A 24,983-nucleotide genomic window follows, 5' to 3' on the forward strand; every position below is an offset into this window, starting at 1 on the left:
AGAGATTGGGTAGGTGACGATGAGAAAGAGTGAACATAGGCAACTAAAAAGATAGCTTAAGAAAATCATGTCAGCATGATACACGGCTGTCACTGAGAAAGTGTTCTGCGGTGTAAGTGTAAACCAGACTGGTTCCACATCATAGAGAGATCGCAGTCATGATCCACTGCAGATGCAAACAACTAAAACAGCCATGACTTCAACTTAACTAATACTGTATGTCCACAGCTTTCCTGACAACCACAGCTCGCTGTCGCAAAGGCGTCAGTCATGAGTCATGTAACTAATAACGTGTGGAACCTCTTTTTGCTACCATTACGGCGATTCATTTTTACCAAAATATTTCTACTAATTTTTAGCGTACTGAAGAGGAATTTGTTTCCATTCATCCTCAAGCATAGTCAACACTTGTCACTGTGGTTTTGGAGGAAATGAGCACTCATGAATCGACATTCCAGTCGAGGTAATACTAGGAAATGCACGCTTTCTAGCCCTACCCTTCTCTAGCTGCACCTTCTGCATGCCGAATTTACATCGACGCCCTCGCACCACGTTACCTATTCCACTCTTACACACGCGCAGCAGCAGCTGTGGTTCTGCCACAGATGTCTGCTGAGTACAATTACAGCGTCACTGTTATGGAAGTCACAGTAGTCCTGTACCCACGTAATGAAAAGTAGGGCACCAGATGCAGGAATCCTGCACCGCTGTTCTAGGCTAGGTCCCAGTGAAAGTGGGTTTGCCATTGCTTATCTCCGACCTGTTATGAAGTGCCGTATGGAAAAATGTGGAGTACTCGCACAGTGTAGTGCTAGATTTGTGCCGTTTCGGATCAAGGGAGGAGAGAGAACGAAACCTGGTGCCGGCGCTTGGCCTACGCCTCCCGAGTAGCACCGAGGGGAAGGCCGAGCTTAACGTCTCCCTCTGACGGATATATCACCGTCAACGTTGTCACATGCCCTCACATCATGAGACACAGTGGAGGGGTTTGGAATTTATTCCAGGACATTGGGGCAAAGACTGGCATTTAGGAACTTTACGCCTTTATCTCTCCTCCTCTTACGGGTCAATTATTGGCAGTGAAAATTCGATCCACCACTAGGATTCGAACCGGCGTATCTCCGAGTCGAGCACCACCGCGCGAGGGTTTGTTTGCGGTCTCACTTACGGAAGCAGGTATCGCTAGTATGTGTACGGGAATTTTCCGTAGAACTCCTGTGATAATAACGTTCTCAAGTGTCAATTGATGCACGTCTTCACTGGTCACTGATATTTCTGTGACTTACGCTAATTTTTGAGAAGTAGTATCTTCACATTATGTCAAAATAAATGAAGGGTACTCTCAGACTAATGGTCACTTTTATCATTCTTTATGTAAAGACTAACTGAGTACCTGGCGTTGCCCACACATGTATTTACTCAATACTTCTATTGGTCCATCTCTTCCTTCCTCCTCTCTCTGTCTATCTAATCCTTCACGCCCTCTCTGTCCATCTCCCTCTCTCCCCTCTCCCTGATCATATCCTCCCCTTTCCTTCCTTTCTCTATCGATCTCCTTCTCTCCCCTCACTCTGTCCATCTCCTCCTCTTCCCTTTCTCTGTCGCATTTCCTCCTCCCTCTGTTCATCCCATCCTCCCCCTCTCTCTCCCTATCTCTTCCTCCCCCTGTCTCTATTCATCTCTTCCTCTTTCCACTTTCTCTTTTTACCCGTGACCGTACCTGTGTACTCACATGTCAAATACATTTCATAGGCCCTATATATTTAACAAATTTCACAGGTTTTTTTTATTTTCGCCGTGCAGTTTTATTTCTACTCAGCTTAATGTTTATGACTTCGTATCTCCTGAAGCATGTGCCGTACAACGGGGTGTTTTTGTAGGCACGTACAGCGGTATATGTGGATACTGTCAGCGGAAAGTGTTCTAGTAGAGTTAGTAGCAAAGAAGTGATAAATTAAAACGTCATATATCACGCGGTAGTGTTTTACGCATCTCAGTATTTATGACGTCATATCTCTTGAAGAAAGTGTCCTACAATGATATATTTTTGTAGGTACATTTAGTGGCCTACGAAGATACTGCCTGCGAAATGTGTCGCGAATAGAATTAGTAGCAGTGAAGTAATTAATTAAAACGTCTTGCGTGACGCCGCAGTTTTTCACGCATGTTAGTATTTATGGCGTCATGTCTCCGGAACTATATATCATACAATGACAATTTTGCTGGTACTTTCAGTGGCATATGTGAACAGTGTCTGAAAAATGTCACGAATGCAGTTAGTAGTAAAGAACAATAAATGCAAACGTCGTGCTTCATGCGGCAGTTTTACTGCATGAAATGCAGTAAGAGAAAACCTTTTTTCCCTTCGCCATTATGAGGCGGTTGTCAGCGAGAAAAGATTCCCTAAAGGTTTGAAATTATGTGTAAAGTTTGTTGCAAGTCAGGAAGTGTTTTCATTCTCAAATATTAGATGACTAAAGCATGGGTATTCGCGCGTCCTGGGCCACACTGCTTTTTCATCATCACTCTCACCCCTTTGGCACGTAGGTGGCTCTCACCACCTCAGTAATGGTTTCCAGACAGCAAGTGATGTGTGTATCGAGTTTGGTTGAAACTGGTCCAGTGGTCTAAGAGGAGATGTAGAACATACATACAGACATACATACACGTTTATGTCAGTTTCTATATCGTGTATGGATAGGTACTGATTCGGGTTATTAACTACGATACTGAATGGTCGCTAACAGTTGTAGGCAACCAGCAGCCCACCCGTCTTATGTAGCCCACGTTACCATTTGCTGTTTTGGTCATGGTATACAGAACAAAATTACCTGACTTCCGAGGGCATACGTAGAAATTTTTCCAGGGAAGGGAAAGGGAGAGGGAGGGAGGAGAGAAACACGACTCTAAAATTGCCATTTTTTATATTAAATGAGTTGGTGAGTTTGGAGACCTGTTAACAACTGACAATTGCTAAAGAACAACTGCAAATTGCTACGGATAACTGACAATTGTTACGGAGCACCCGACCAGTGCCAGTAAAAGGAAATGTGTATGAACGCTCTGTACGCATTCGACAGTTCATGCAGTTCTGTGTTTTGACGAAGTTTATTGTGGAACTGATTAGTGCGACATTTCTTGTGGTACGGCAACATGTCTGCAAGACATCATTTGATTGCTTACGATCGTGGACGAGCAGTTGAACGACTCGAAGCCAGTCGAGGTGTGACTACAGTGGCCACGGTAATGGATGTGTCCGAAAGCGTCGTCTCGCGATTAAAAAGGGCCGCTGAAGGTGGAAATGCTTTGCGAAAGCATTCTCATGGTCGCAGAAGGACCACCACACTGCAAGAGGATCGATGCAGACCTTCCAAGCACTACGACTACCCGTCTTTGCCAGAACCATTTCGCTGCCACTTAATCAGGCTGATTTGTATGCCCAGAACCCTGTGAAATGCATCCCACTTCAACGACGACATCGCTGAGAAAGAGTTCATTGGCGCAGGGAGCATGTTGCTTGGGGTCAGCAACAGTGGCCCAAAGTGATGTTTTCTGACGAATCCTGCTTAACTGTGGTTAGTGATTCTCGCCAACAATTAGAGTGGAGAGAGAGGAATTTATTTTACACCACAGAGTGTTCGTGAGAGTCATCGATATGACCTAGGCAGTATGGTGTGAGCAGGCATTATGCACTACGGCCGAACTCGGTTGCACATCTTTGCGCGAGGTACTGTTACAGCGCAGCGGTATTGCAGAGAGATCAATCTGCATCATGTCCGTAGGTCCCGACCTTCCGCTTATGGACGACAATGTTCGCCCACCAATGACCACAGTGGTGTTGGACATACCAGAAAGTGAAGATGCTTAATGTATGGAATGGCCTACATACTCACCGCACCTAAACCCTACAGAGCATGCCTGGTATGCTCTTAGCAGACGTGTTTCTCCACTAACACCCCCTCCCGAAACCGTGCAAGGGCTGAAAGCCTCAATGAGAGGCGAGTAGGACAATACTCCCCAAGGAATCCTCAACAGTTTGGTAGTTATGTTGGATGTATGATCTATATCAAACCTGAACATTATTTGATCTGTTATCATGCTTTCCCATATGGTGAAATCTCTACCATTTTTCGTTATAAACATACGCGTCCACCTCTGTTTCATGTCATCCATCAGTTGCCTATGATTATTTCTGTCCAATAATGCCTCTGTTCCTTAGCAACTGTCAAGCATTAGATAACCCAGAGGACTGATGATTGTCCACTCAATATGTGATCAAAAACTCTGCACTCCAGATCCCAGGCGCAGTGGGTGGCAAGTGCCCCCCCCCTTTTCTTTCTTTGCGGACGTTTATGCTGACTTCCACATGCTTTTCGTACAAGCATATACACTGACGAGACAAAATATTATGAACTCTTCACAGCGCGAAACTGAACGCCGCCTGGTGGCGTCGTGGTCACGTGACGCTTTGAGGAAAATCTGTACACGGAATAGAGACGAATGGGGAATAATTCTAGTAACGATACAGACCGCAAATGGAGAAATCCACTGACATAAATCACTTTGAGGAAGGGCAGGTTGTTACAGCTCGACGCCTGGGAAACATTATTTCGGAAAAGGCGATGCTGGTCGGCTGTTCGCCTTTCTACTGTCGTCAGCATCTAAGGAAAGTGGTTGACGGATGGTGAAACCACGAGTAGACGACAAGGTACTGGATGTCCGTACCACATTACAGACCTTGGAGGTCGGAGGCCTGCCTGATCCGTAAAGCACGATAGGTGGGGATCTGCAGTAGATACAATGCTGGTGCAGGCGCAAGTGTTTCGGAAGACACCGTTCAGCGAACATTTTTGAACAAGAGGTCCCGCAACATGCTGACCCAAAGACGTCGTCAGTTGGGATTTCAGTGGGCACGGGAAATGACTGGGCCGTGGATCAATGGAAACATATCGCTTGGATAGTTTATTGCGCTTCTCGGTACACCAGGTCGAAGGTCGTGTGCAGATATGGCGTCATGCAAGCGAGCAGCTGCTCGATATGTAAAACGAGTCATGGGGCAGTAGAGGAGGTTCACCTGCTCTTTCTTGGGGCCTGTGGTAGTAACTGACACCGAGACAGCTGTGAAGTACGTGAATATTACACTACTGGCCATTAAAATTGCTACACTACGAAGATGAGGCATTACAGACGCGAAATTTAACCGATACGAAGAAGATGCTGTGATATGCAAATGATTAGCTTTTCAGAGCATTCCCACAAGGTTGGCGCCCGTGGCGACACCTACAACGTGCTGACATGAGGAAAGTTTCCAACCGATTTCTCATACACAAACAGCAGTTGACCGGCGTTGCCTGGTGAAACGTTGTTGTGATGCCTCGTGGAGGGAGAAGAAATGCGTACCATCACGTTTCCGACTTTGATAAAGGACGGATTGTAGCTTATTGCGATTGCGGATTATCGCATCGCGACATTGCTGCTCGCGTTGGTCGAGATCCAATGACTGTTAGCAGAATATGGAATCGGTGGGTTCAGGAGGGTATTACGGAACGCCGTGCTGGATCCCAACGGCCTCGTATCACTAGCAGTCGAGATAACAGGCATCTTATCCGCATGGCTGTAAAGGATCGTCCAGCAACGTATCGATCCCTGAGTCCACAGATGGGGACGTTTGTAAGACAACAACCATCTGAACGAACAGTTCGACGACGTTTGCAGCAGCATGGACTATCAGCTCGGAGACCATGGCTGCGGTTACCCTTGACGCTGCATCACAGACAGGAGCGCCTGCGATGGTGTATTCAATGACGAACCTGGATGCACGAATGGCAAAACGTCATTTTTTCGGATGAATCCAGGTTCTGTTTACAGCATCATGATGGTCAAATCCGTGTTTGGCGACATCGCGGTGAACGCACATTGGAAGCGTGTATTCGTCATCGCCATACTGATGTATCATCCGGCGTGATGGTATGGTGTGCCATTGGTTACACGTCTCGGTCACCTCTTGTTCGCATTGACGGCACTTTGAACAGTGGACGTTACATTTCAGAGCTGCATCAAACCAGTCTCAGGACTGAAGACAACAGCAACAACAACAACATACGACCCGTGGCTCTACCCTTCCTTCGATCCCTGTGAAACCCTACATTTCAACAGGATAATGCATGACCGCATGTTGCAGGTCCTGTACGGGCCTTTCTGGATACAGAAAATGTTCGACTGCTGCCCTGGCCAGCACATTCTTCAGATCTCTCACCAACTGAAAACGTCTGGTCAATGGTGACCGAGCAACTGGCTCGTCACGATACGCCAGGCACTACTCTTGATGAACTGTGGTATCGTGTTGAAGCTGCATGGGTAGCTGTACCAGTACACGCCGTCCAAGCTCTGTTTGACTCAATGCCAGGCGTATCAAGGCCGTTATTACGGCCAGAGGTGGTTGTTCTGGGTACTGATTCCTCAGGATCTATGCACCCAAATTGCGTGAAAATGTAATCACATGTCAGTTCTAGTGTAATATATTTGTCCAATGAATACCCGTTTATCATCTGCATTTCTTCTTGGTGTGGCAATTATAATAGCCAGTAGTGTATTAAGGACTCTGCATCCCTTCGTGCTTCGTGTCTTTCTCGATGGCGATGGCCTCGTCCAGCATGATAACTGTCCGTGTCACAAGTTCAGAATCGGGCAATAATACTTTTAAGAGTTTGATAGAGATCTCATATGATATTAATCTGAAGGAACACATCTAAGATGCTATTAGACACCAGCTTCGCGCCCATAAAGCATCGGTCCGTAACCGTCTCCAACCTCAGTTGCGTATAATCTTACGGTATGTTGATAATTACTACTTTGGAACTCTCTAATCATAACTTAGTAAAACACCATTTTTGTGCCGTACGCGTTTCACCTTTATTCTTTTCAAGGCATCTTCAATGACCTGGAACATATACATATTTTAGTTTTTACTTTTTGGTTTACATTTAGGACGTTGCAGACTTGTGTGACAGGTTACAAGCAGTTCTGGCACTTTTTGTTTTTATGTGATGTAGTAATAATTTAAAGTTCTACTCACAGATTTCGTGGATGTTGATTTACAAAGTACATGCTGTGTTCTTGTTCCTTTGTTACAGTTGTTCTTCTTCTGATAATTGCCATTTGAAATTTCTTGTTTACGCTTCAGGGCATAGGGAATAGATTACACGTTTTGATGGATTTTTTTTTTTTTTTGATGATGCTGACAACTGTTGAATGTTATTGTCAGCTACTGGATGGGTTTTTGTGGTATCTGTGATCTGTTTGTCTGTGTGTGTGTATGTGTGTGTGTATTTAATAAAACACAATTTATGGGCCATGCACATTTCACCTTTATTCTTTGTGAGGCGACTTAAGTAACCTGGAATACGCATATGTATGTGTATATTTTTATACAGTATATGTATGTGTGAGTGACGGACACATACATACACACACAAAGCAGTTCACAGACACCACAAAAACACATTCAGTAGTTCGCAATAATAGTCAATATTTGACAATATCATCCAAGACATAATATCAAAACGTCTGTTCAATTCCTAATGCTGTGAAGCGCAGAAAACGAAATTTCAAATGTTAAATGTCGGAATAAAAAAGGCTATTACAAGGAACAAGAACACAGCACATAGATCAATATCCACAAATCTGTGAATAGAACTTCAAATTACCATTACGTTAAAGAAACGGTACGTGCCAGAGCTTTTTACAACTAAAATACAACGTCCTAAATGTAAACTAAAAAGTATAAACAAAAATATGTACATATTCCAGGCCACTGAAGAAGCCTTACAAAGAATAAACGCGAAAGGTGTGCCACAAAAAATGTTTTTTATTCAGCTGTAACTAGATGGTCCCAGAGTAGTAAGTATCAACATATCATAATTGACAAAATAAATCTCGGGTGAACAGCCTGGTATCTGTGTGCATAGGACACAATATTTCGGCAATCGACCACGTTGCCATCATCAGGTGTGCACCTGATGATAGCAACGTGGTCGACTGCCAAAATATTGTGTCCTATGCACACTCATACGAGGCTGTTCAACCGAGATTTATTTCCTCATAAAATAGGCCTGGAGAAATTGAAGAATCACGTATCATAATTGGTCTATAATAGACGCTAATTGCGAATTGGACCACAATGCTGAGCCTCCCTCAATCTTATGCAAGAACGCAAACCTTATGTGGAAATTGTTGTTATATCTCATGACATTAATTATAAATATCACAATTCTTCTGCAACTGGCATGTCATTACAATGCATAATTGTCACCTAAGAACAATAGTGCTCTTATCAGAACTCTAAGGTTCTTCAAGAAGACTCAAAAAACTTTCTGTTATGGACTTTATTCAAAATTTTTACAGTTCATTTTTGCAGACTAAATATTTTACGTTCTTTGTTTTATTGCTTTGGTTATCCTATAAGGTAAAATCGAGTAAAAACATATATAATACTGTAATACATTTGTTTGGGGATGTCTTAAGTGGGAGGAGCAAATGTTTCTATTGGCTTATGAACTTTCCGTAAGATGCAAAGAAATGGATGCAAAGAAATTTTAAACTTATAGTTTCATTTCATGTGAAACTGTTGACAATGTTCCTGGGGCACGTTAATATTACTTATATAAATGGTTATTGACACTTATTTGCATAATAAACCAGTTATTACAAGATTTCCAGGCATCTGCATTTATGTCAATGTTCACACATTACTTTCAACATGGTCTAGTATTTGCATCCCTCATACACTCTTATTTCTCTGTGCGCAGTTACTTTTACACGCTTCCAAGCACCAAATGTGGCCGTGGTGGTCGGTCTAGCGGGTGGTGAAAAACATCAAGATCAAAGAGGGATAACAGGAAAAAGGAGGGTAAAAATAGAGGTATTATATCAATATCCTATGGTGCAGTTTCATCAAGGAGATTCAAGGAAAATTACTCAGCTGTAGATGATAAGGACAGCCCAAGCAATTACAACCTTTTGAATGGCCGTTACAACAAACATTAAGCTCCTATGAATAAATATGCCATAGCAGTTAGCAGAAACCGGCAGTTGCAGCAGAATAAGTGCTTGAGCATATTCACACAGTAGGAACAACATAATTCAGTGAGGAAACTGGAGTAGCTTAATACTGGAGGAATAAGGCAAAAAAAAAAGGATGAAGCACTAGGCTCTGGCTCTGGAGGCCCGAGTTCAATCCTGGGTAAGGGTGGGAATTTTTCTTGCTTCAGTCCCTCGAAGGCGGCTCCAGGTCCACTTAGCCTGCTGTCCAATGAGTAGCGGGGATCTTTTCGCGGGGTAAAAGTGAGAGGGCGATGGAGCATTGTGCTTGTCGTCTGGCTAATATCCCGTCGACGGACTTGCGCCACAGAATTTGATTAAACCAAGTGTCAAATGCTATGGTGCGATTCCAGATCGCAACGGTATCATGTAACAAGGTAAAGGATCGAATTGTGACAGTATTCTTGGATTTTTAAGTTTTCTTCCAAGATTTCAACCCGAATGTTGGAATTCTACCAGTAGTAGAAATCCCTGCACTCCTTATTTGCTTCAGCCAAGGAATAGCGACTATTGTTACGTGCTTAAACGACAGGATATGCCACCATACCCTACGCTGGCCTATTGCTCTTTTTTTACTTTTCTTTACGTTTGCCATATTCATTCCGCTTTTCCCAGTAAAAGTAGCTTTTGATTCAAAATGACAAAAAATGGCATATCGTTTTATCCGTGAGATTTCTCGTTTTATCTTTTCTTCACGTTTTGGGTGCTTTAAATATTTCACGCGTTATTTTTATAGTGGATTTCTCTCTACGAACATTACGCCTTTCAAGACCCGATAGCAATGCAGCGTTCACTGGCAATTTAGAATAATGAAAAAAAAATGAAGAATGGTTTCAAAAGAAGACAAGTATCAAACTCAGACATGAGGAAACGAAGCCCAGTTATTCTTCAAAACTAGTATCATTGGGGGTATGTATACTATCTACGTGTGCTTCAAAATCGCAGAACGACGAGTCATTTAATCTTAATAACCATATTTTATCGACTCGGGGGATGGAGTATGACAATGGCTGAATTTATATCTCCTGCTGAATATAAATGTTTGTTTTGTTTCAGTAACAATTGTTCATAGCACTAAGAGTTTTTCGAGCAGTCTCCCAGATTCAATTGCCCCTACATTAATTTCACAAAATGCTCTGATTACTATGGGACTTAACATCTGAGATCATCAGTCCCCCAGACCTTAGAACTATTAAACCTAACTAACCTAAGGACATCACACACATCCATGCCCGAGGCAGGATTCGAACCTGCGAACGTAGCAGTCTAGAACCGCTCGGCCACTGCGGCCGGCATTAATTTTACATTTGTGAGATGGTACTACACTTACTTTTTTTTTTACGTAATTTTCGCTTCTCGAAGACGTGGCTCGGAAAAGAAGGGTCAACTGAAGAATGAGACAACGCGTCGGTTTTAATCAACAACTTCATATTTTAGTCGTACATATTAGTTGTTTATTTTCAAGCCGTAGATAATAAATCGGTTATCTTCTGTGGCAAGGCGTCATAATCATAAATAAAAATAAATGAATGTGTTATTAAGAGATATTGTGTCTGTTTTTTGTCGCTTGTGGTAATTTCCAAATCGTTTGTGGGTACACATGTTTAATTATACCTTTGTCTGATAGTGGGTTATTCCACTTGCTGTTTAATTTGCAGTTGATTCGTATCCTGTGCTATGTAGGTCAACTGAGCATAAGATACATATTTTAAGTTTGTCGCATTTTTCGCCTTCGCTACTACTAGTATGTTATATAGGTCAACTGAAGTACGGGATAGAAATTTTACGTTTGTTGCCATTATTACCTTCGCAAGTACTAGTACCCTATTCTTCAGTTGACATATAAAAGTCAACTGAAGTACGGGGAACGAATTTTACGTTTATCGCTCTTCTCGCCTTCGCTAGTATTAGTGTCCCATTCTTCAGCTGATAGTAGTACTCCCGAAGAGAAAACAGACATACATAAAATTTATATCTTGTAATTCAGTTGATCTGACCTATATACGGCAACTGAATAATAGGATAAAACCTTCGTAGTTCAATTACGGAATACAAATGTTGCTTTTTTCGCCTTCGCGCTAATATTAGCAATTAGCATCCTATTCTTCAGTTGGTACTAGTACTAGCGAAGATGGAAAAACCGACATACGTAAAATTTGCATCCTATACTTCAGTTGATAGTAGGTCAAATTAAGTACAGGATATAACGTATATAAGTCAAATGACGTATTTCATTCCAATGTTACGTATGTCGGTTTTTTTTCAGTTGGCCAATGTAAATCAACTGAAGAATATGGCACTAGGACTTTTCTACTGTGAAAAAGCGATATGTGTAAAATTACCTTTGAAATATGGATATAAGTGATATATGTCTACGATCTGTTTTTTCTGTTCTACATTTCATAGTTTCTCTATGTCTTTGCAATGTATCATCTGTGGTAACTTTTAAAACTCGACGGGTTGTACCCCATTCTTCAGTTTTTAGTGCAGTATACCAGTCTCAATTGTCCCTCCATTAATTTCACATTTGTGAGATGGTACTACACTTACATTTCTTTTTACATAATGTCAGCTGTGAGATATTTTCGATTCTCGAAGACATGGCTCAGAGAGAAACACATAACGATAAGAGCAATACACATCAGTTGTTTTCCAACAACAAAATGAGCTTATTGTTTTTTTACTTACACGTTGTGCAGGGATTGTCTTCTGCTGTGGCATATGAGCACAAACACATCAACACGACGCGCAAGTGCAACCTAAATGTATATGCACGATATTTCAACACGAACACAGATATTTAGTTGGTAAGTCAGTGGAACAAGTACACCAGATCAAAGATTATTTATATCTCGGAATGCATGCAGAGTATGCCGACAGATATAAGTTTATTGCACTTAAAAACAGGTCGTCCTGAAGCAAGGCTCAACATACCTCCGACGAAAGTGTTTTCATCACTAGATGAGTGCACCGTCGTGCATAAAGGTCCCTTAAAGATTAATAAGAAATATAAGAACGAGCTTGTGCTTGTATGACTCAACAATTAAGAAAACAGATGAAAAAAATAAGGAAGAGTAGAGATTAACGCCCCGTCAATGGCGAGTTCATTAGGGATAGAGCTCAAATTTGGAGTGGGAAGGAAATCTGCCGCACTCTTTCTGAACAACTATTCCGGCATTTGACAAAAGATTTAGAGATCCATCTTGCTAGATGCATATATACTATCTCATCAAAAGAATCTGGACATCTGTTAGTGGATATTAATATGGGCTGAGTCCATGGCTTGAGCTCGGTTGGGAACACTTTCAACGAGATGTCTGAATGTATGCGGAAGAATGTTAGTTCACTCGTCCTCAAGAGCCGAAATCACAGAAGGCAGAAATGTTGGACGCTGGGGTTTGGAGCGAAGCTGACGTTCTATCTCATTCAAAGGTGTTCCATTGGCTCTCTGAGCACTATGGGACTCGACTGCTGTGGTCATAAGTCCCCTAGAACTTAGAACTACTTACACCTAACTAACCTAAGGACAGCACACAACACCCAGCCATCACGAGGCAGAGAAAATCCCTGACCCCGCCGGGAATCGAACCCGGGAACCCGGGCGTGGGAAGCGAGAACGCTACCGCACGACCACGAGATGCGGGCAGAATGTTCTATTGGATTCAGTTCGGAACTCTGGGCAGCCCAATCCATTTCAGAAATGTTATGGTCCAGCCTCTCTGATGCTGCTTTATGACAGGGTGCACTGTCATGCTGTTAGAGTCATTATCTCCGAACTGTTCCTCTACTGTACACTGTACACAATACTGTAAAGTGTGTTCATATCCTTCCGCATTTAGCGTTTTGTCAAGAGCAGTAATGGGTCCACACCCAACCATGAAACACAATCCAGTACGGTAGCATAACCTCCTCCTTACTTCACTGTTGGCACTCACACAATGGCAGATGACATTCTCCAAGTATTCGTCAAACCCAAACCCTTCCATCCGATTGTCACACTGTATAGCGAGATTCATCACTCCAAATCACTCGCTTCCAGTCATGCATTGTTCTCTGGCGCCGCTCTTTGCACCACCTCAAGTGTCGTTTAGTGTATCTTTTGAGGAACTGCTCGACCATTCCTTTTAACTTCCTACGCACCGTCATTGTACTAGCTGGACTGCTGGTAGCTCTTCGGAACTTACGAGTGATTCCTTCCGCTGATTTCATTCGATGTTTTACAACCACGCTCTGCAATGCTCGACAATCCCTGTTTCCACGTGAGGTTTATGAGGTCTTGGCTTGTCTGTGGTTGTTTCTTCGCATTTCCACGTCAGAATCACGTCACCAACTCGATTTGAGCAGTCTTAGAAGGGTTGAAATGTCCCAGATGGATGCGTTACTCAGATGACATCCAATGGCTAGTCCACGTTCAAAATCACTGAGCCCTCCTGACGAGCCCATTTAGCTTTCACTGCTCCTCCACTGACAACATATAGTCGCTACCTTCTTAGTAATCGTCTGTGGTGTAGTTTTTACCCAGAGAACATTTACTACTATATTCTCTTGCTGCTAATTCTTCTTCCTTTTTTTCTATGTCCATTCTTTTGCCTGCAGGGGTGCGATGTTATTGCTAGCGAAATGTATTCTTCTGACAGCTTAACTATGGTAGCGCCGTTTATAACGGTTTGGTCATCCAGGAGAGCTCCTAGGCTTCGAATGAGTGGGTTCTCGGGCGTTGCAGCAGTCTGATATAATGTTGTGGCCATCTTTTGAAAGCGTTCCAGGACTTCCGGTTCTTCTGCTGTTTGTATAGATATTTGGCCGAAAGTGCGCCGAGACATGGTGAGTTATTATTAAAGTTTTGTTCTGTAGAGTCAGTAGTCTCTACTGGTACGTCTTCACTGTGGTTCCCCACACTGGAGTTCCGTACTCCATAATTGGTCGGATGAAAGTCCGATATATTACGAGTCCATTTCGAATGCACAGGTCAGAGAATTCCTTTATAACGTGATAGAAGGCACCCAGTCATTGATTTGTCTTCTGACGGAACTCAGCTAATTACCTCTGCCACATTAGTTTACTATTCATCCCGACTCGCGAATACTTGGCGAATGTTGTCCATGTCTTTTTTGGAAAATGTACAGCTTGACTCTTCGGTACTGACAAAATAACACAATACTCCCCCCCCCCCCCCCCCCCCGCCCAATCCCAGTCTCCTCGTTTTATACTGGTGGGTTCGCCTCTCGTGACATCTAGTGGTGAATTCCGCATTACATATGAGTGTATGGACACGTTTGATCAGACAGTGAATCTTTAGTCTGATATAATGAGACCGAGAGCAGCAGCAAAGTGGTTAGCACAGTGCACTCGCATTCGGGAATTCGTAAGAAAAGAAATTCAAAATCCATATCAGCCATACGGATTCAGGTTCTAAGATGCTTCCCCAGTTCGTTTAAGGTAAATGCCGAGACCGAGATGATTCCTTTAGGAAGGACATAGCCGATTTCCGTCCCTGAACTTTCCCAGCCCGTCTCTAGAGACCATGTCGACGACGGGACGTTAAACCTACTACAGTGAAGGGGTTATGTTCCAGTACGTGGTAAAGTTTAATAATATGAACAGTGCTTAGAGTAGAGCTGACAGTTCGCAAATCCTTCTTTGGAACAGAGGCGACTCCATATTTTTTGGAGTACACAAGCATCTTCGGACTACCAGTGGACCCACAGAGATCATCACCCCTGGAAGAATGATGGTTGCTATTCTAGCCATACATACTAATGACGGCTTTTATAAGTGAGTCATTGTCATCATAGCTTGCAATCCGGTCGTTTTCATGTAGTGTGTAACTTGGCGACGTATCTCGTTCTATGTTGACAACAGTGATCGATATGCGAGAGTGCGAGGATCTACTCCTTAGTTAAGCAAATATTATATCACAACGTTAAATGACTCTATGTCGTTTTAGTAGAAAGCTTGTTGCTGAAAGAGGCGAATGCAAATTCTGGTCTGTAACAAAGATAATAGTGGAAACGGCACGACATAAATTTAATTTTACGTGACAAAATATTAGGTTGGTGCATAAGTTCGTAGAACTTTTGTTTTACATGTTGGAATTCCGGTTGCTATGGCTTTATTTATCGATTGTCATTCTTATTTGTAGTTCACTCTTGCTATTTGAGTTTACATATTGTCATTTTGTCATTTGGAGATAATGAGTGGAGCTGTGAAGGCTATAAAATGGAATGCCAAAACCGAGATATCAAAACATTTCCGACATATTCTTCTGTTTGAGTTCGATAGACGGATGACAGCAGAGGAGGCAGCCAGAAACATTTTCACTGTGTATGGGGATAATGCTATTGGACAGAACATGGTAATAAAATTGTTTTCTCGTTTCAAGGAAAATCGTTTTGACATTAGTGATTCTCCAAGTTCACGAAGATCTTTGTGGTTTGATGAAGATCGTTTAAACCGTTAATCTACAATAATCCACGTCAGCGTACTCGAGGAATGGCAAATGTGATCATTCAAGCACCGTGCGACAGTGGCATGTAATGGGTAAGTTTCAGAAATCAGATGTGTGGGCACTGCATTCTCTAAGCCAAAATCACAAAAATTAGTGGGTAGCCGGCTATATGTGTATACCTGCTTGCTCGTCATCAATTTGCTCGTGAATAACACCGACCATTCCTATCGTGTACCGTTAATGGTGACGAGAAATGGTATCTTTATGCTAATATAAGGAAAAGACAGGAACGGTTGAGACCAAACAAAGCAGCAACTCCCCATATGAAGACCTGCATGCATCCACAAAGGATAATGTTATACATCTGGTGGAACAACGACGGTTTGGTGTACTACAGATTTCTTCCACGGGGTGTAAACATCACTGCTGACATTTATTGTCAACATCTGAGATGTCTTGCAGACTCAGTCCAAGAACAACGACCAGGAAGAGTGCGTGAAGTGATGATAATCCACGATAATGCCCGCCCGGATTCTGCTGGACTGACCAAAAACAATAGACAGGAAATGGGTTGGGAAGGCATTCCGCACCAACCTTATTCACCTGATCTTGTGCCCTTAAATTTAATGAAATTTTACGTAGCCACCCAGATTTTATTACCGTCTATACGGATAGTTCTAAGCAGGGAGATGTTTTCGATTGTTCTGTCGTGTTCCCCGACACTATCCTCAGAATAGGGCTCCCAGAGCAGTTTTCAGTTTATTACGTGGAATTGTTTGCTATCCTGAGGGCAATGGAGCAGATGAGACGGCACCGTGACATTTATTGTCAACATCTGAGATGTCTTGCAGACTCAGTCCAAGAACAACGACCAGGAAGAGTGCGTGAAGTGATTATAATCCACGATAATGCCCGCCCGGATTCTGCTGGACTGACCAAAAACAATAGACAGGAAATGGGTTGGGAAGGCATTCCGCACCAACCTTATTCACCTGATCTTGTGCCCTTAAATTTAATGAAATTTTACGTAGCCACCCAGATTTTATTACCGTCTATACGGATGGTTCTAAGCAGGGAGATGTTTTCGATTGTTCTGTCGTGTTCCCCGACACTATCCTAAGAATAGGGCTCCCAGAGCAGTTTTCAGTTTATTACGCGGAATTGTTTGCTATCCTGAGGGCAATGGAGCAGATGATACGGCACCGTGACAAAAAAATTTATCATCTGTTCTGATTCTCAAAGTGCCCTTCTCGCTGTTGGACAGATGTACCCAGCAGATCGGATGGTGCAACAAGAGCAGGACGCTCTCCCTCTCTTGCACAGGCAAAACAAGGAAATCATTTTTTGCTGGGTTCCAGGGCACATAGGCATCCAGGGAAACGAACTTGCTCCTGCTGTTGCTAAGGAGGCTTGCTCCCTTCCTCCTCCTTCCAGCTGTTCAGTCCCTCTGCGGGCTGTCACTTCATTTGTGACCAGGAAGGTCATATGTTGTGGGAGTCACTGTGACTGGATGTGAGGAACAATGAACTACGTTCCATCAAGACTTAAGTGCGACCATGGATCACCTCCTTCCGCACGCGACGGTGTGAAGTAGCCCTTACTCGGCTTAGAGTGGGACATTGTCCATTGACACACGGCTTCCTCTTAGGTCGGGAGGAGCCTTCAGTATGTCAGAAATGCTGTACACAGCTGTCAGTACGGCATATTTTATGTGAGTGCATTTTATATGACGACCTGAGGATTGAACTGGGTCTTCCACAGGATCTTCCCTCTATTGTAACTGATCTACATCTACATCTACATCTACATCCATACTCCGCAAGCCACCTGACGGTGTGTGGCGGAGGGTACCATGAGTCCCTCTATCGGTTCTCCCTTCTATTCCAGTCTCGTATTGTTCGTGGAAAGAAGGATTGTCGGTATGGTTCTGTGTGGGCTCTAATCTCTCTGATTTTATCCTCATGGTCTCTTTGCGAGATATACGTAGGAGGGAGCAATATACTGCTTGACTCTTCGGTGAAGGTATGTTCTCGAAACTTTGACAAAAGCCCGTACAGAGCTACTGAGCGTCTCTCCTGCAGAGTCTTCCACTGGAGTTTATCTATCATCTCCGTAACGCTTTCGCGATTACTAAATGATCCTGTAACGAAGCGCGCTGCGCTCCATTGGATCTTCTCTATCTCTTCTATGAACCCTATCTGGTACGGATCCCACACCGCTGAGCAGTATTCAAGCAGTAGGCGAACAAGCGTACTGTAACCTACTTCCTTTGTTTTCGGATTGCATTTCCTTACGATTCTTCCAATGAATCTCAGTCTGGCATCTGCTTTACCGACGCTCAACTTTATATGATCATTCCATTTTAAATCACTTCTAATGCGTACTCCCAGATAATTTATGGAATTAACTGCTTCCAGTTGCTGACCTGCTATTTTGTAGCTAAATGATAAGGGATCTATCTTTCTATGTATTCGCAGCACATTACACTTGTCTACATTGAGATTCAGTTGCCATTCCCTGCACCATGCTTCAATTCGCTGCAGATCCTCCCGCATTTCCATTGTTACAACCTCTCGATACACCACAGCATCATCTGCAAAAAGCCTCAGTGAACTTCCGATGTCATCCACAAGGCCATTTATGTATATTGTGAATAGCAACGGTCCTATGACACTCCCCTGCGGCACACCTGAAATCACTCTTACTTCGGAAGACTTCTCTCCATTGAGAATGACATGCTGCGTTCTGTTATCTAGGAACTCCTCAATCCAATCACACAATTGTTATGATAGTCCATATGCTCTTACTTTGATCATTAAACGACTGTGGGGAACTGTATCGAACGCCTTGCGGAAGTCAAGAAACACGGCATCTACCTGTGAACCCGTGTCTATGGCCCTCTGAGTCTCGTGGACGAATAGCGCGAGCTGGGTTTCACACGACCGTCTTTTTCGAAACCCATGCTGATTCCTACAGAGTAGATTTTTAGTCTCCAGAAAAGTCATTATACTCGAACATAACACGTGTTCCAAAATTCTACAACTGATCGACGTTAGAGATATAGGTCTATAGTTCTGCACATCTGTTCGATGTCCCTTCTTGAAAACGGGGATGACCTGTGCCCTTTTCCAATCCTTTGGAACGCTACGCTCTTCTAGAGACCTACGGTATACCGCTGCAAGAAGGGGGGCAAGTTCCTTCGCATACTCTGTGTAAAATCGAACTGGTATCCCATCAGGTCCAGCGGCCTTTCCTCTTTTGAGCGATTTTAATTGTTTCTCTATCCCTCTGTCGTCTATTTCGATATCTACCATTTTGTCATCTGTGCGACAATCTAGAGAAGGAACTACAGTGCAGTCTTCCTCTGTGAAACAGCTTTGGAAAAAGACATTTAATATTTCGGCCTTTAGTCTGTCATCCTCTGTTTCAGTACCATTTTGGTCACAGAGTGTCTGGACATTTTGTTTTGATCCACCTACCGCTTTGACATAGGACCAAAATTTCTTAGGATTTTCTGCCAAGTCAGTACATAGAACTTTACTTTCGAATTCATTGAACGCCTCTCGCATAGCCCTCCTCACACTACATTTCGCTTCGCGTAATTTTTGTTTGTCTGCAAGGCTTTGGCTATGTTTATGTTTGCTGTGAAGTTCCCTTTGCTTCCACAGCAGTTTTCTAACTCGGTTGTTGTACCACGGTGGCTCTTTTCCATCTCTTACGATCTTGCTAGGCATATACTCATCTAACGCATATTGTACGATGGTTTTGAACTTTGTCCACTGATCCTCAACACTATCTGTACTTGAGACAAAACTTTTGTGTTGAGCCGTCAGGTACTCTGTAATCTGCTTTTTGTCCCTTTTGCTAAACAGAAAAATCTTCCTACCTTTTTTAATATTTCTATTTACGGCTGAAATCATCGATGCCGTAACCGCTTTATGAGCGCTGATTCCCTGTTCTGCGTTAACTGTTTCAAATAGTTCGGGTCTGTTTGTCACCAGAAGGTCTAATATGTTATCACCACGAGTCGGTTCTCTGTTTAACTGCTCAAGGTAGTTTTCAGATAAAGCACTTAAAAAAATTTCACTGGATTCTTTGTCCCTGCCACCCGTTATGAACGTTTGAGTCTCCCAGTCTATATCCGGCAAATTAAAATCTCCACCCAGAACTATAACATGGTGGGGAAATTTACTCGAAATATTTTCCAAATTATCCTTCAGGTGCTCAGCCACAACAGCTGCTGAGCCAATGGGCCTATAGAGACATCCAATTACCGTGTCTGAGCCTGTTTTAACCGTGACCTTCACCCAAATCATTTCACATTTCGGATCTCCGTCAATTTCCTTCGATACTATTGCACTTCTTATCGCTATAAACACGCCTCCCCCTTCACTGTCCAGCCTGTCTCTGCGGTATACATTCCAATCTGAGTTTAGGGTTTCATTACTGTTTACGTCTGGTTTCAGCCAACTTTCTGTCCCTAGTACTATATGGGCGTTGTGACCGTTTATTAATGAGAGCAGTTCTGGGACCTTTCTATAGACGCTCCTGCAGTTTACTATTAGCAAATTAATATTGTTATTCCCTGTTGCATTTTGCCTGCTCCTACCTTGCCGCGTCTCAGGAGGCGTCTAGTCGGGCCTAGGGAGGGAATTCTCTAACCTAAAAAACCCCCATGTGCACTCCACACGTACTCCGCTACCCTTGTAGCCGCTTCCGGCGTGTAATGCACGCCTGACCTATTCAGGGGGACCCTACATTTCTCCACCCGATAGCGGAGGTCGAGAAATTTGTACCCCAGATCTCCGCAGAATCGTCTGAGCCTCTGGCGAGTGTTGTTTGTGTCTTAAAATTTTGTGTGGTGTCCGGAATTCTTCCCAAAATACTGCGTGTGTGATGTTAATGTGTCACAGAGTGGCTGGGTCATGTATTATTTCTAAATGGTCATCCAGCCCCGGTTATTTATCTCTTTTTTAACAGCATCCTTACAAGTATTTTCTCCATGATTTCGTTTAGTTATCCCGCTGTGTCTCGCTGGGGTTTTATTACAGGCTTTTCTGAACCTCACCTCCCTGGTGTCGCTTTACATTTCCTGTGGTGGGATCAAACGTCGTTTTCCAGTTTAGTGATCTCCTTCCACAGATTATGAAAACCTTCTTCAGTACAACATTAATGCAAGGGCGCTGATGACCTAGCTGTTTAGCGCCCTCCATCATAAATCATCATCATCGTCATCAGATCTACACCTTTTCGCTCTCTATCGAACAACCTCCAACGTTCCTTTTCGCATGAAAATGCGCTCCGAACATGACTCGATGAAATCTCGCCTCAAAACCCCGAGATTCCTACGGTTGCGAAGTCTAAAAGTTACCCCAACCTTGGCAGACTAATGTAAATAGTAAAGTAGAATCCATTAACGATGTCTAAAGTTCTGTTATGTGTATCTGTTGTGTTTATTAAACTTACGGAAAAACTCTAGGAACTTATGAACCAACCCAATAACATGATCTTTCATACGCGGAAAAAAATCGTATACGGCAGGACGTGAACAACCTTCATAGTTACAATATTTTGAACTTGGCTGCACTTCATCTACGGTACACAATACGAGATGAATAAGGACGGCAGATCAGCTGCAATAAGTGGTGGGATTCAGTTAACCTTAACCCGTCTTCTTCAGAAGAAAATGAAATGATCGTACGGCATTACTGCCCGGGAGGCCCCATCCGGGGAAGTTCGGCCGCCGAGTGAGTCTTATTTCAGTCGACGCCACATTTGGGCGACTCGCGTGATGGTTTCTTCAGAAGGACAACAAACAAACTTCACATTAGCAAACAGTCAGTTAGTAGCACGATCTAACATCTTCACATAAAATGTATCTGCAACGATCTGTACATCCATTTGTAAAAGTTAAGTCCCCTAAAACCGAAACATCAGCAAAATCACCCACCTAAAATGCCGAACCATGTTGAGAGCTACATTGGAGAGAAAAGACGATTCTGTAACACTATCTGCTTTTCATTACATGTCGCGCTATGTCTCAAAAAGTGCAGACATGTACGCACATGTTGAAAAATTGATACTTCTGTGTGGGATTTGTTAGTCTATCATTAAAATTCGGACCTACTACAGTTCTCTGAAAGTGCCTGGAAAGTGGTTTGTACCTTATGGATACGGAATATCAGCAACGTCTATCACACTATCTTCCGCGCGTCGGCAAAAATTTTTCCAAGAGGGGACCAGATGAAAACTTGTCATTTTTGATATAATTGATTCGGCGAGTTTGAAACTGTGTCGTGTTCCAAGAACACAGTATGGTGAGAAGTACACAAAAACTTGTTTCTCAGACGATTGATAGTTATCTACTTAGTTCTTTTAAGGTAGATTACCTTTATGCCAAAACTGTAAGCAAATTTCAATAGTACGTGCAATGTACATAATTTTATGTTATTAATATGAATATTGGTACAACTTTCGATTCAATCATTTGAAATTATATTCACATATGGTTAAGTCCAGGGAATACAATGGGTTATGAAATAAAGCTAGAAAATATCAATAAAAATATTTTATTCTACCCCATAACGTTAGGCTGAACCAAAAAATTAAAATTGTGAAATAGGATAAAAAAGGATGATTGAGAAAATCCTTGCGCAGAGAATTACATTTTATTTTTTCCACTGATGTGTTTGAGATTAAGTATAGATGTAAAACATGTACAATGAAGCATGACTATACTTCCGAGTGTACTACAACAGGCCTGTCGTGTAAAACTGATGCAGAATCAGCAAATGACGCATTAATACCCTTCGAAGTGGAGAAACAAGGAGTAAACTTTTAAAAAATCTGATCCAACTTTGAAGCGATCTGTAATACTTTGTTTACTTATAAAACTTCACATCTGTATTTTAGTGTCGTCTGGAATAACTGAAGTGAATAAAGTGTGTTTTGAAAGCTATATTTTTTGAGCTGGTTAAGGAAGTGTAGCCTAGGGCCAATACACAACCTGATAGATGTGGGAAACCTCCGAAAACAGCCTTAAATTTTCCAGTACTGAGAACTTTCAGCAGCCTAGGACAGCACTAAGGTAATCCTCGTCTGTCCATTTTGTTACGTTGTTGCGCAGTGTACCAGCTGGAATGCAGAACAGGTAGCTCTGTGACTGCATGTGACGCTGTGTTCCAAAAAATTTGTGGCAAGATCTTATGGCACCAAACTGTTGAGGTCATCGGTCCCCAAGCTTAACCACTACGTTACCGAAATTAAACTAACTTACGCTAAGGACAACACGCGTACCCATGACCGAGGGAGGACTCGAACCTCCAGCGGGGGAGCCGCGCGAACCGTGAGAAGACGCCTAAGACCACGCGGTGCTAAATTGCACCCATATGCTTTGAGTAGGTCACTGTCCTTCGTTGGTTTTGTTATGATACTTCAATACAGGAAGAGTGTAGCGCCTATATAAAGATGCCTACTCATTTGAATCTAAGGAAGTTGTATCCGATGTGTCCAGAAGAGTGTGGTTAAAAATTGTAATAAAGCGGGACGTCGCTCTGTAAATGTTACTGAAGGGAAAGGAAAATCATGATCTATGAAGAAAGTCGTATTACTTCAACCAATTATATTTGTATATTTCTGAATGTTTTGAAACTTATACAGTCTTTACCATAAAGCTCTATATTGATGGAGGCATTTCTGGTTGAATTACTAGAGGTAAACTTGGTGCGTTTTCCCCCTAATACTGGCAGATGGAAGGTGATGAGAATATCGAACATTAAATAACCATAATTGTTACCCGAATTATTTACTTTTTATGTGAACATTTATCCAACATAGTTATTGGACTAGTGCTGTTAAATTCTACAATGCCGGTACATCCTCTCTGCGTCTTGTTAACTACAGTATATGGTAGAAGATCTTTTGAAATGTACCCTGAGTCAATAATTTGTGTACGAGTTTGTCTAATGAAATCTACAAATTTTTTTTTATAAAAATGGTTCAAATGGTTCTGAGTACTATGGGACTTAACTGCTGTGGCCATCAGTCCCCTAGAACTTAGAACTACTTAAACCTAACTAACTTAAGGACATCACACACATCCATGCCCGAGGCAGGATTCGAACCTGCGACCGTAGCGGTCACGCGGTACCAGACTGTAGCGCCTGGAACCGCACGGCCACTCCGGCCGGCCCAAATTTTTTTTATAGTGGTTGTTTGCGTCTATACGTAGCGTGATCGTTACACTACACGAATTTCTACAATAACCTTGACAAATTACTACAAAGCACAGCTAAGCTACATAAATGAGAAATATAAGAGCCAGATAAATTAACTGTTAATGATTTTTTCTAAATATTTACAGTCTTTGTAGCGCTCCATACCTCTGAAATAATCCACACAAAGGGACCGACGATGTTTATGGCACAACACCGTGTTGCTCACTTGTCGGATACTGACAAGAACAGCGTCGTTTACACCTCAGTGGTGCGGCAGGCATGAGAATCGCTTATCAGCGCTGCTTATTTTTATCATGTGTTTTCACTGATTGCATAATGTACGTGACAGAAACAAAGGTTTTAGGGAACACAAGCTATAGTGAAACAAGCTGTGACGTTTCACTAAAATTATTTTTCAGCTACCCATGGGCAGTAGCTACATTTAAAAAACAAAAATTAGTGTCGCGATTCAAGTATTTAATTCGCACAATGACGCCGGCTTTTCGGAGTGCAGCCTTGGAACTGCCAAACCTCCTATTCATTACGTCAAGGTCAAGTTCATTGCGATAAGTGTTGCCACTGCGGTGCATTTCAGAACTATCAATCACCGCAAACTACACACATTGCCTTCCTATACGATTCAGCACTGTTGAAACTCACACAGATTATTCATTTGAACAATGCGAGTCTTGCTATAGTACTATGACAATAAATAAAAAGAGCTTACCGGTTTTCTTTGGCTGTGAGCGTGTCTGTTGTGATTCGCAGCTCCTATAGGTTACCGTGACGTCACCCGGCAGCACTGAACTGTTGTCAAGTGTTAACTCACACTGGTAGTGTTCCTATCAGCGTGTTTCCCGACTGGAGAAGCTCATGTTGTGCCTGTTGAAAGTCCACTCCTACACCGTCACATGGGAGCCGTTGCTGCCAACATTCTCTCACACGGAGAAGACGAGCGAGAATTTCTCTATTTAATTGAAAGAAGACGTTAACTGAAATGGGCTTACGAAAAGGTTATGTTAAATTGCTATGTTTTCTTAGTTCTATTGGACGTTGAACAGAATTTATAACATCTTCTGTTTAAAATTATATATCCAGCGTGTTCATACTCATGTAATACAGTGGTAATAAGGTGTAATCAAACAGCACAGAAAGCAAAATAAGCCAGAGCAATGTAAAAGGGAATATTGTTTTTGCCACCGCGTATGCTTCCGGTTGAG

General features: G+C 42.6%; 1 protein-coding gene across 2 annotated transcripts in view; it reads right to left on the reverse strand.

The window, feature by feature from the left end:
- Positions 1–24,676, reverse strand: part of LOC126175221 (luciferin 4-monooxygenase) — a 270,984-nt gene extending 246,308 nt beyond the window's left edge. Inside the window, exon 1 of one of the 2 annotated variants that reach the window (XM_049921853.1) lies at positions 24,491–24,676. The gene's annotated coding sequence lies outside the window, so the exon portion shown is untranslated. Of the gene's footprint in view, positions 1–23,928; positions 24,074–24,490 lie in introns of those variants that run through there. The other variant, XM_049921862.1, reaches the window with a different exon arrangement.
- Between the last annotated feature and the right edge of the window lie 307 nt (positions 24,677–24,983).

This window comes from Schistocerca cancellata, chromosome 1, assembly GCF_023864275.1.
Source record: "Schistocerca cancellata isolate TAMUIC-IGC-003103 chromosome 1, iqSchCanc2.1, whole genome shotgun sequence".
NCBI classification, from domain to species: Eukaryota; Metazoa; Arthropoda; class Insecta; order Orthoptera; family Acrididae; genus Schistocerca; species Schistocerca cancellata.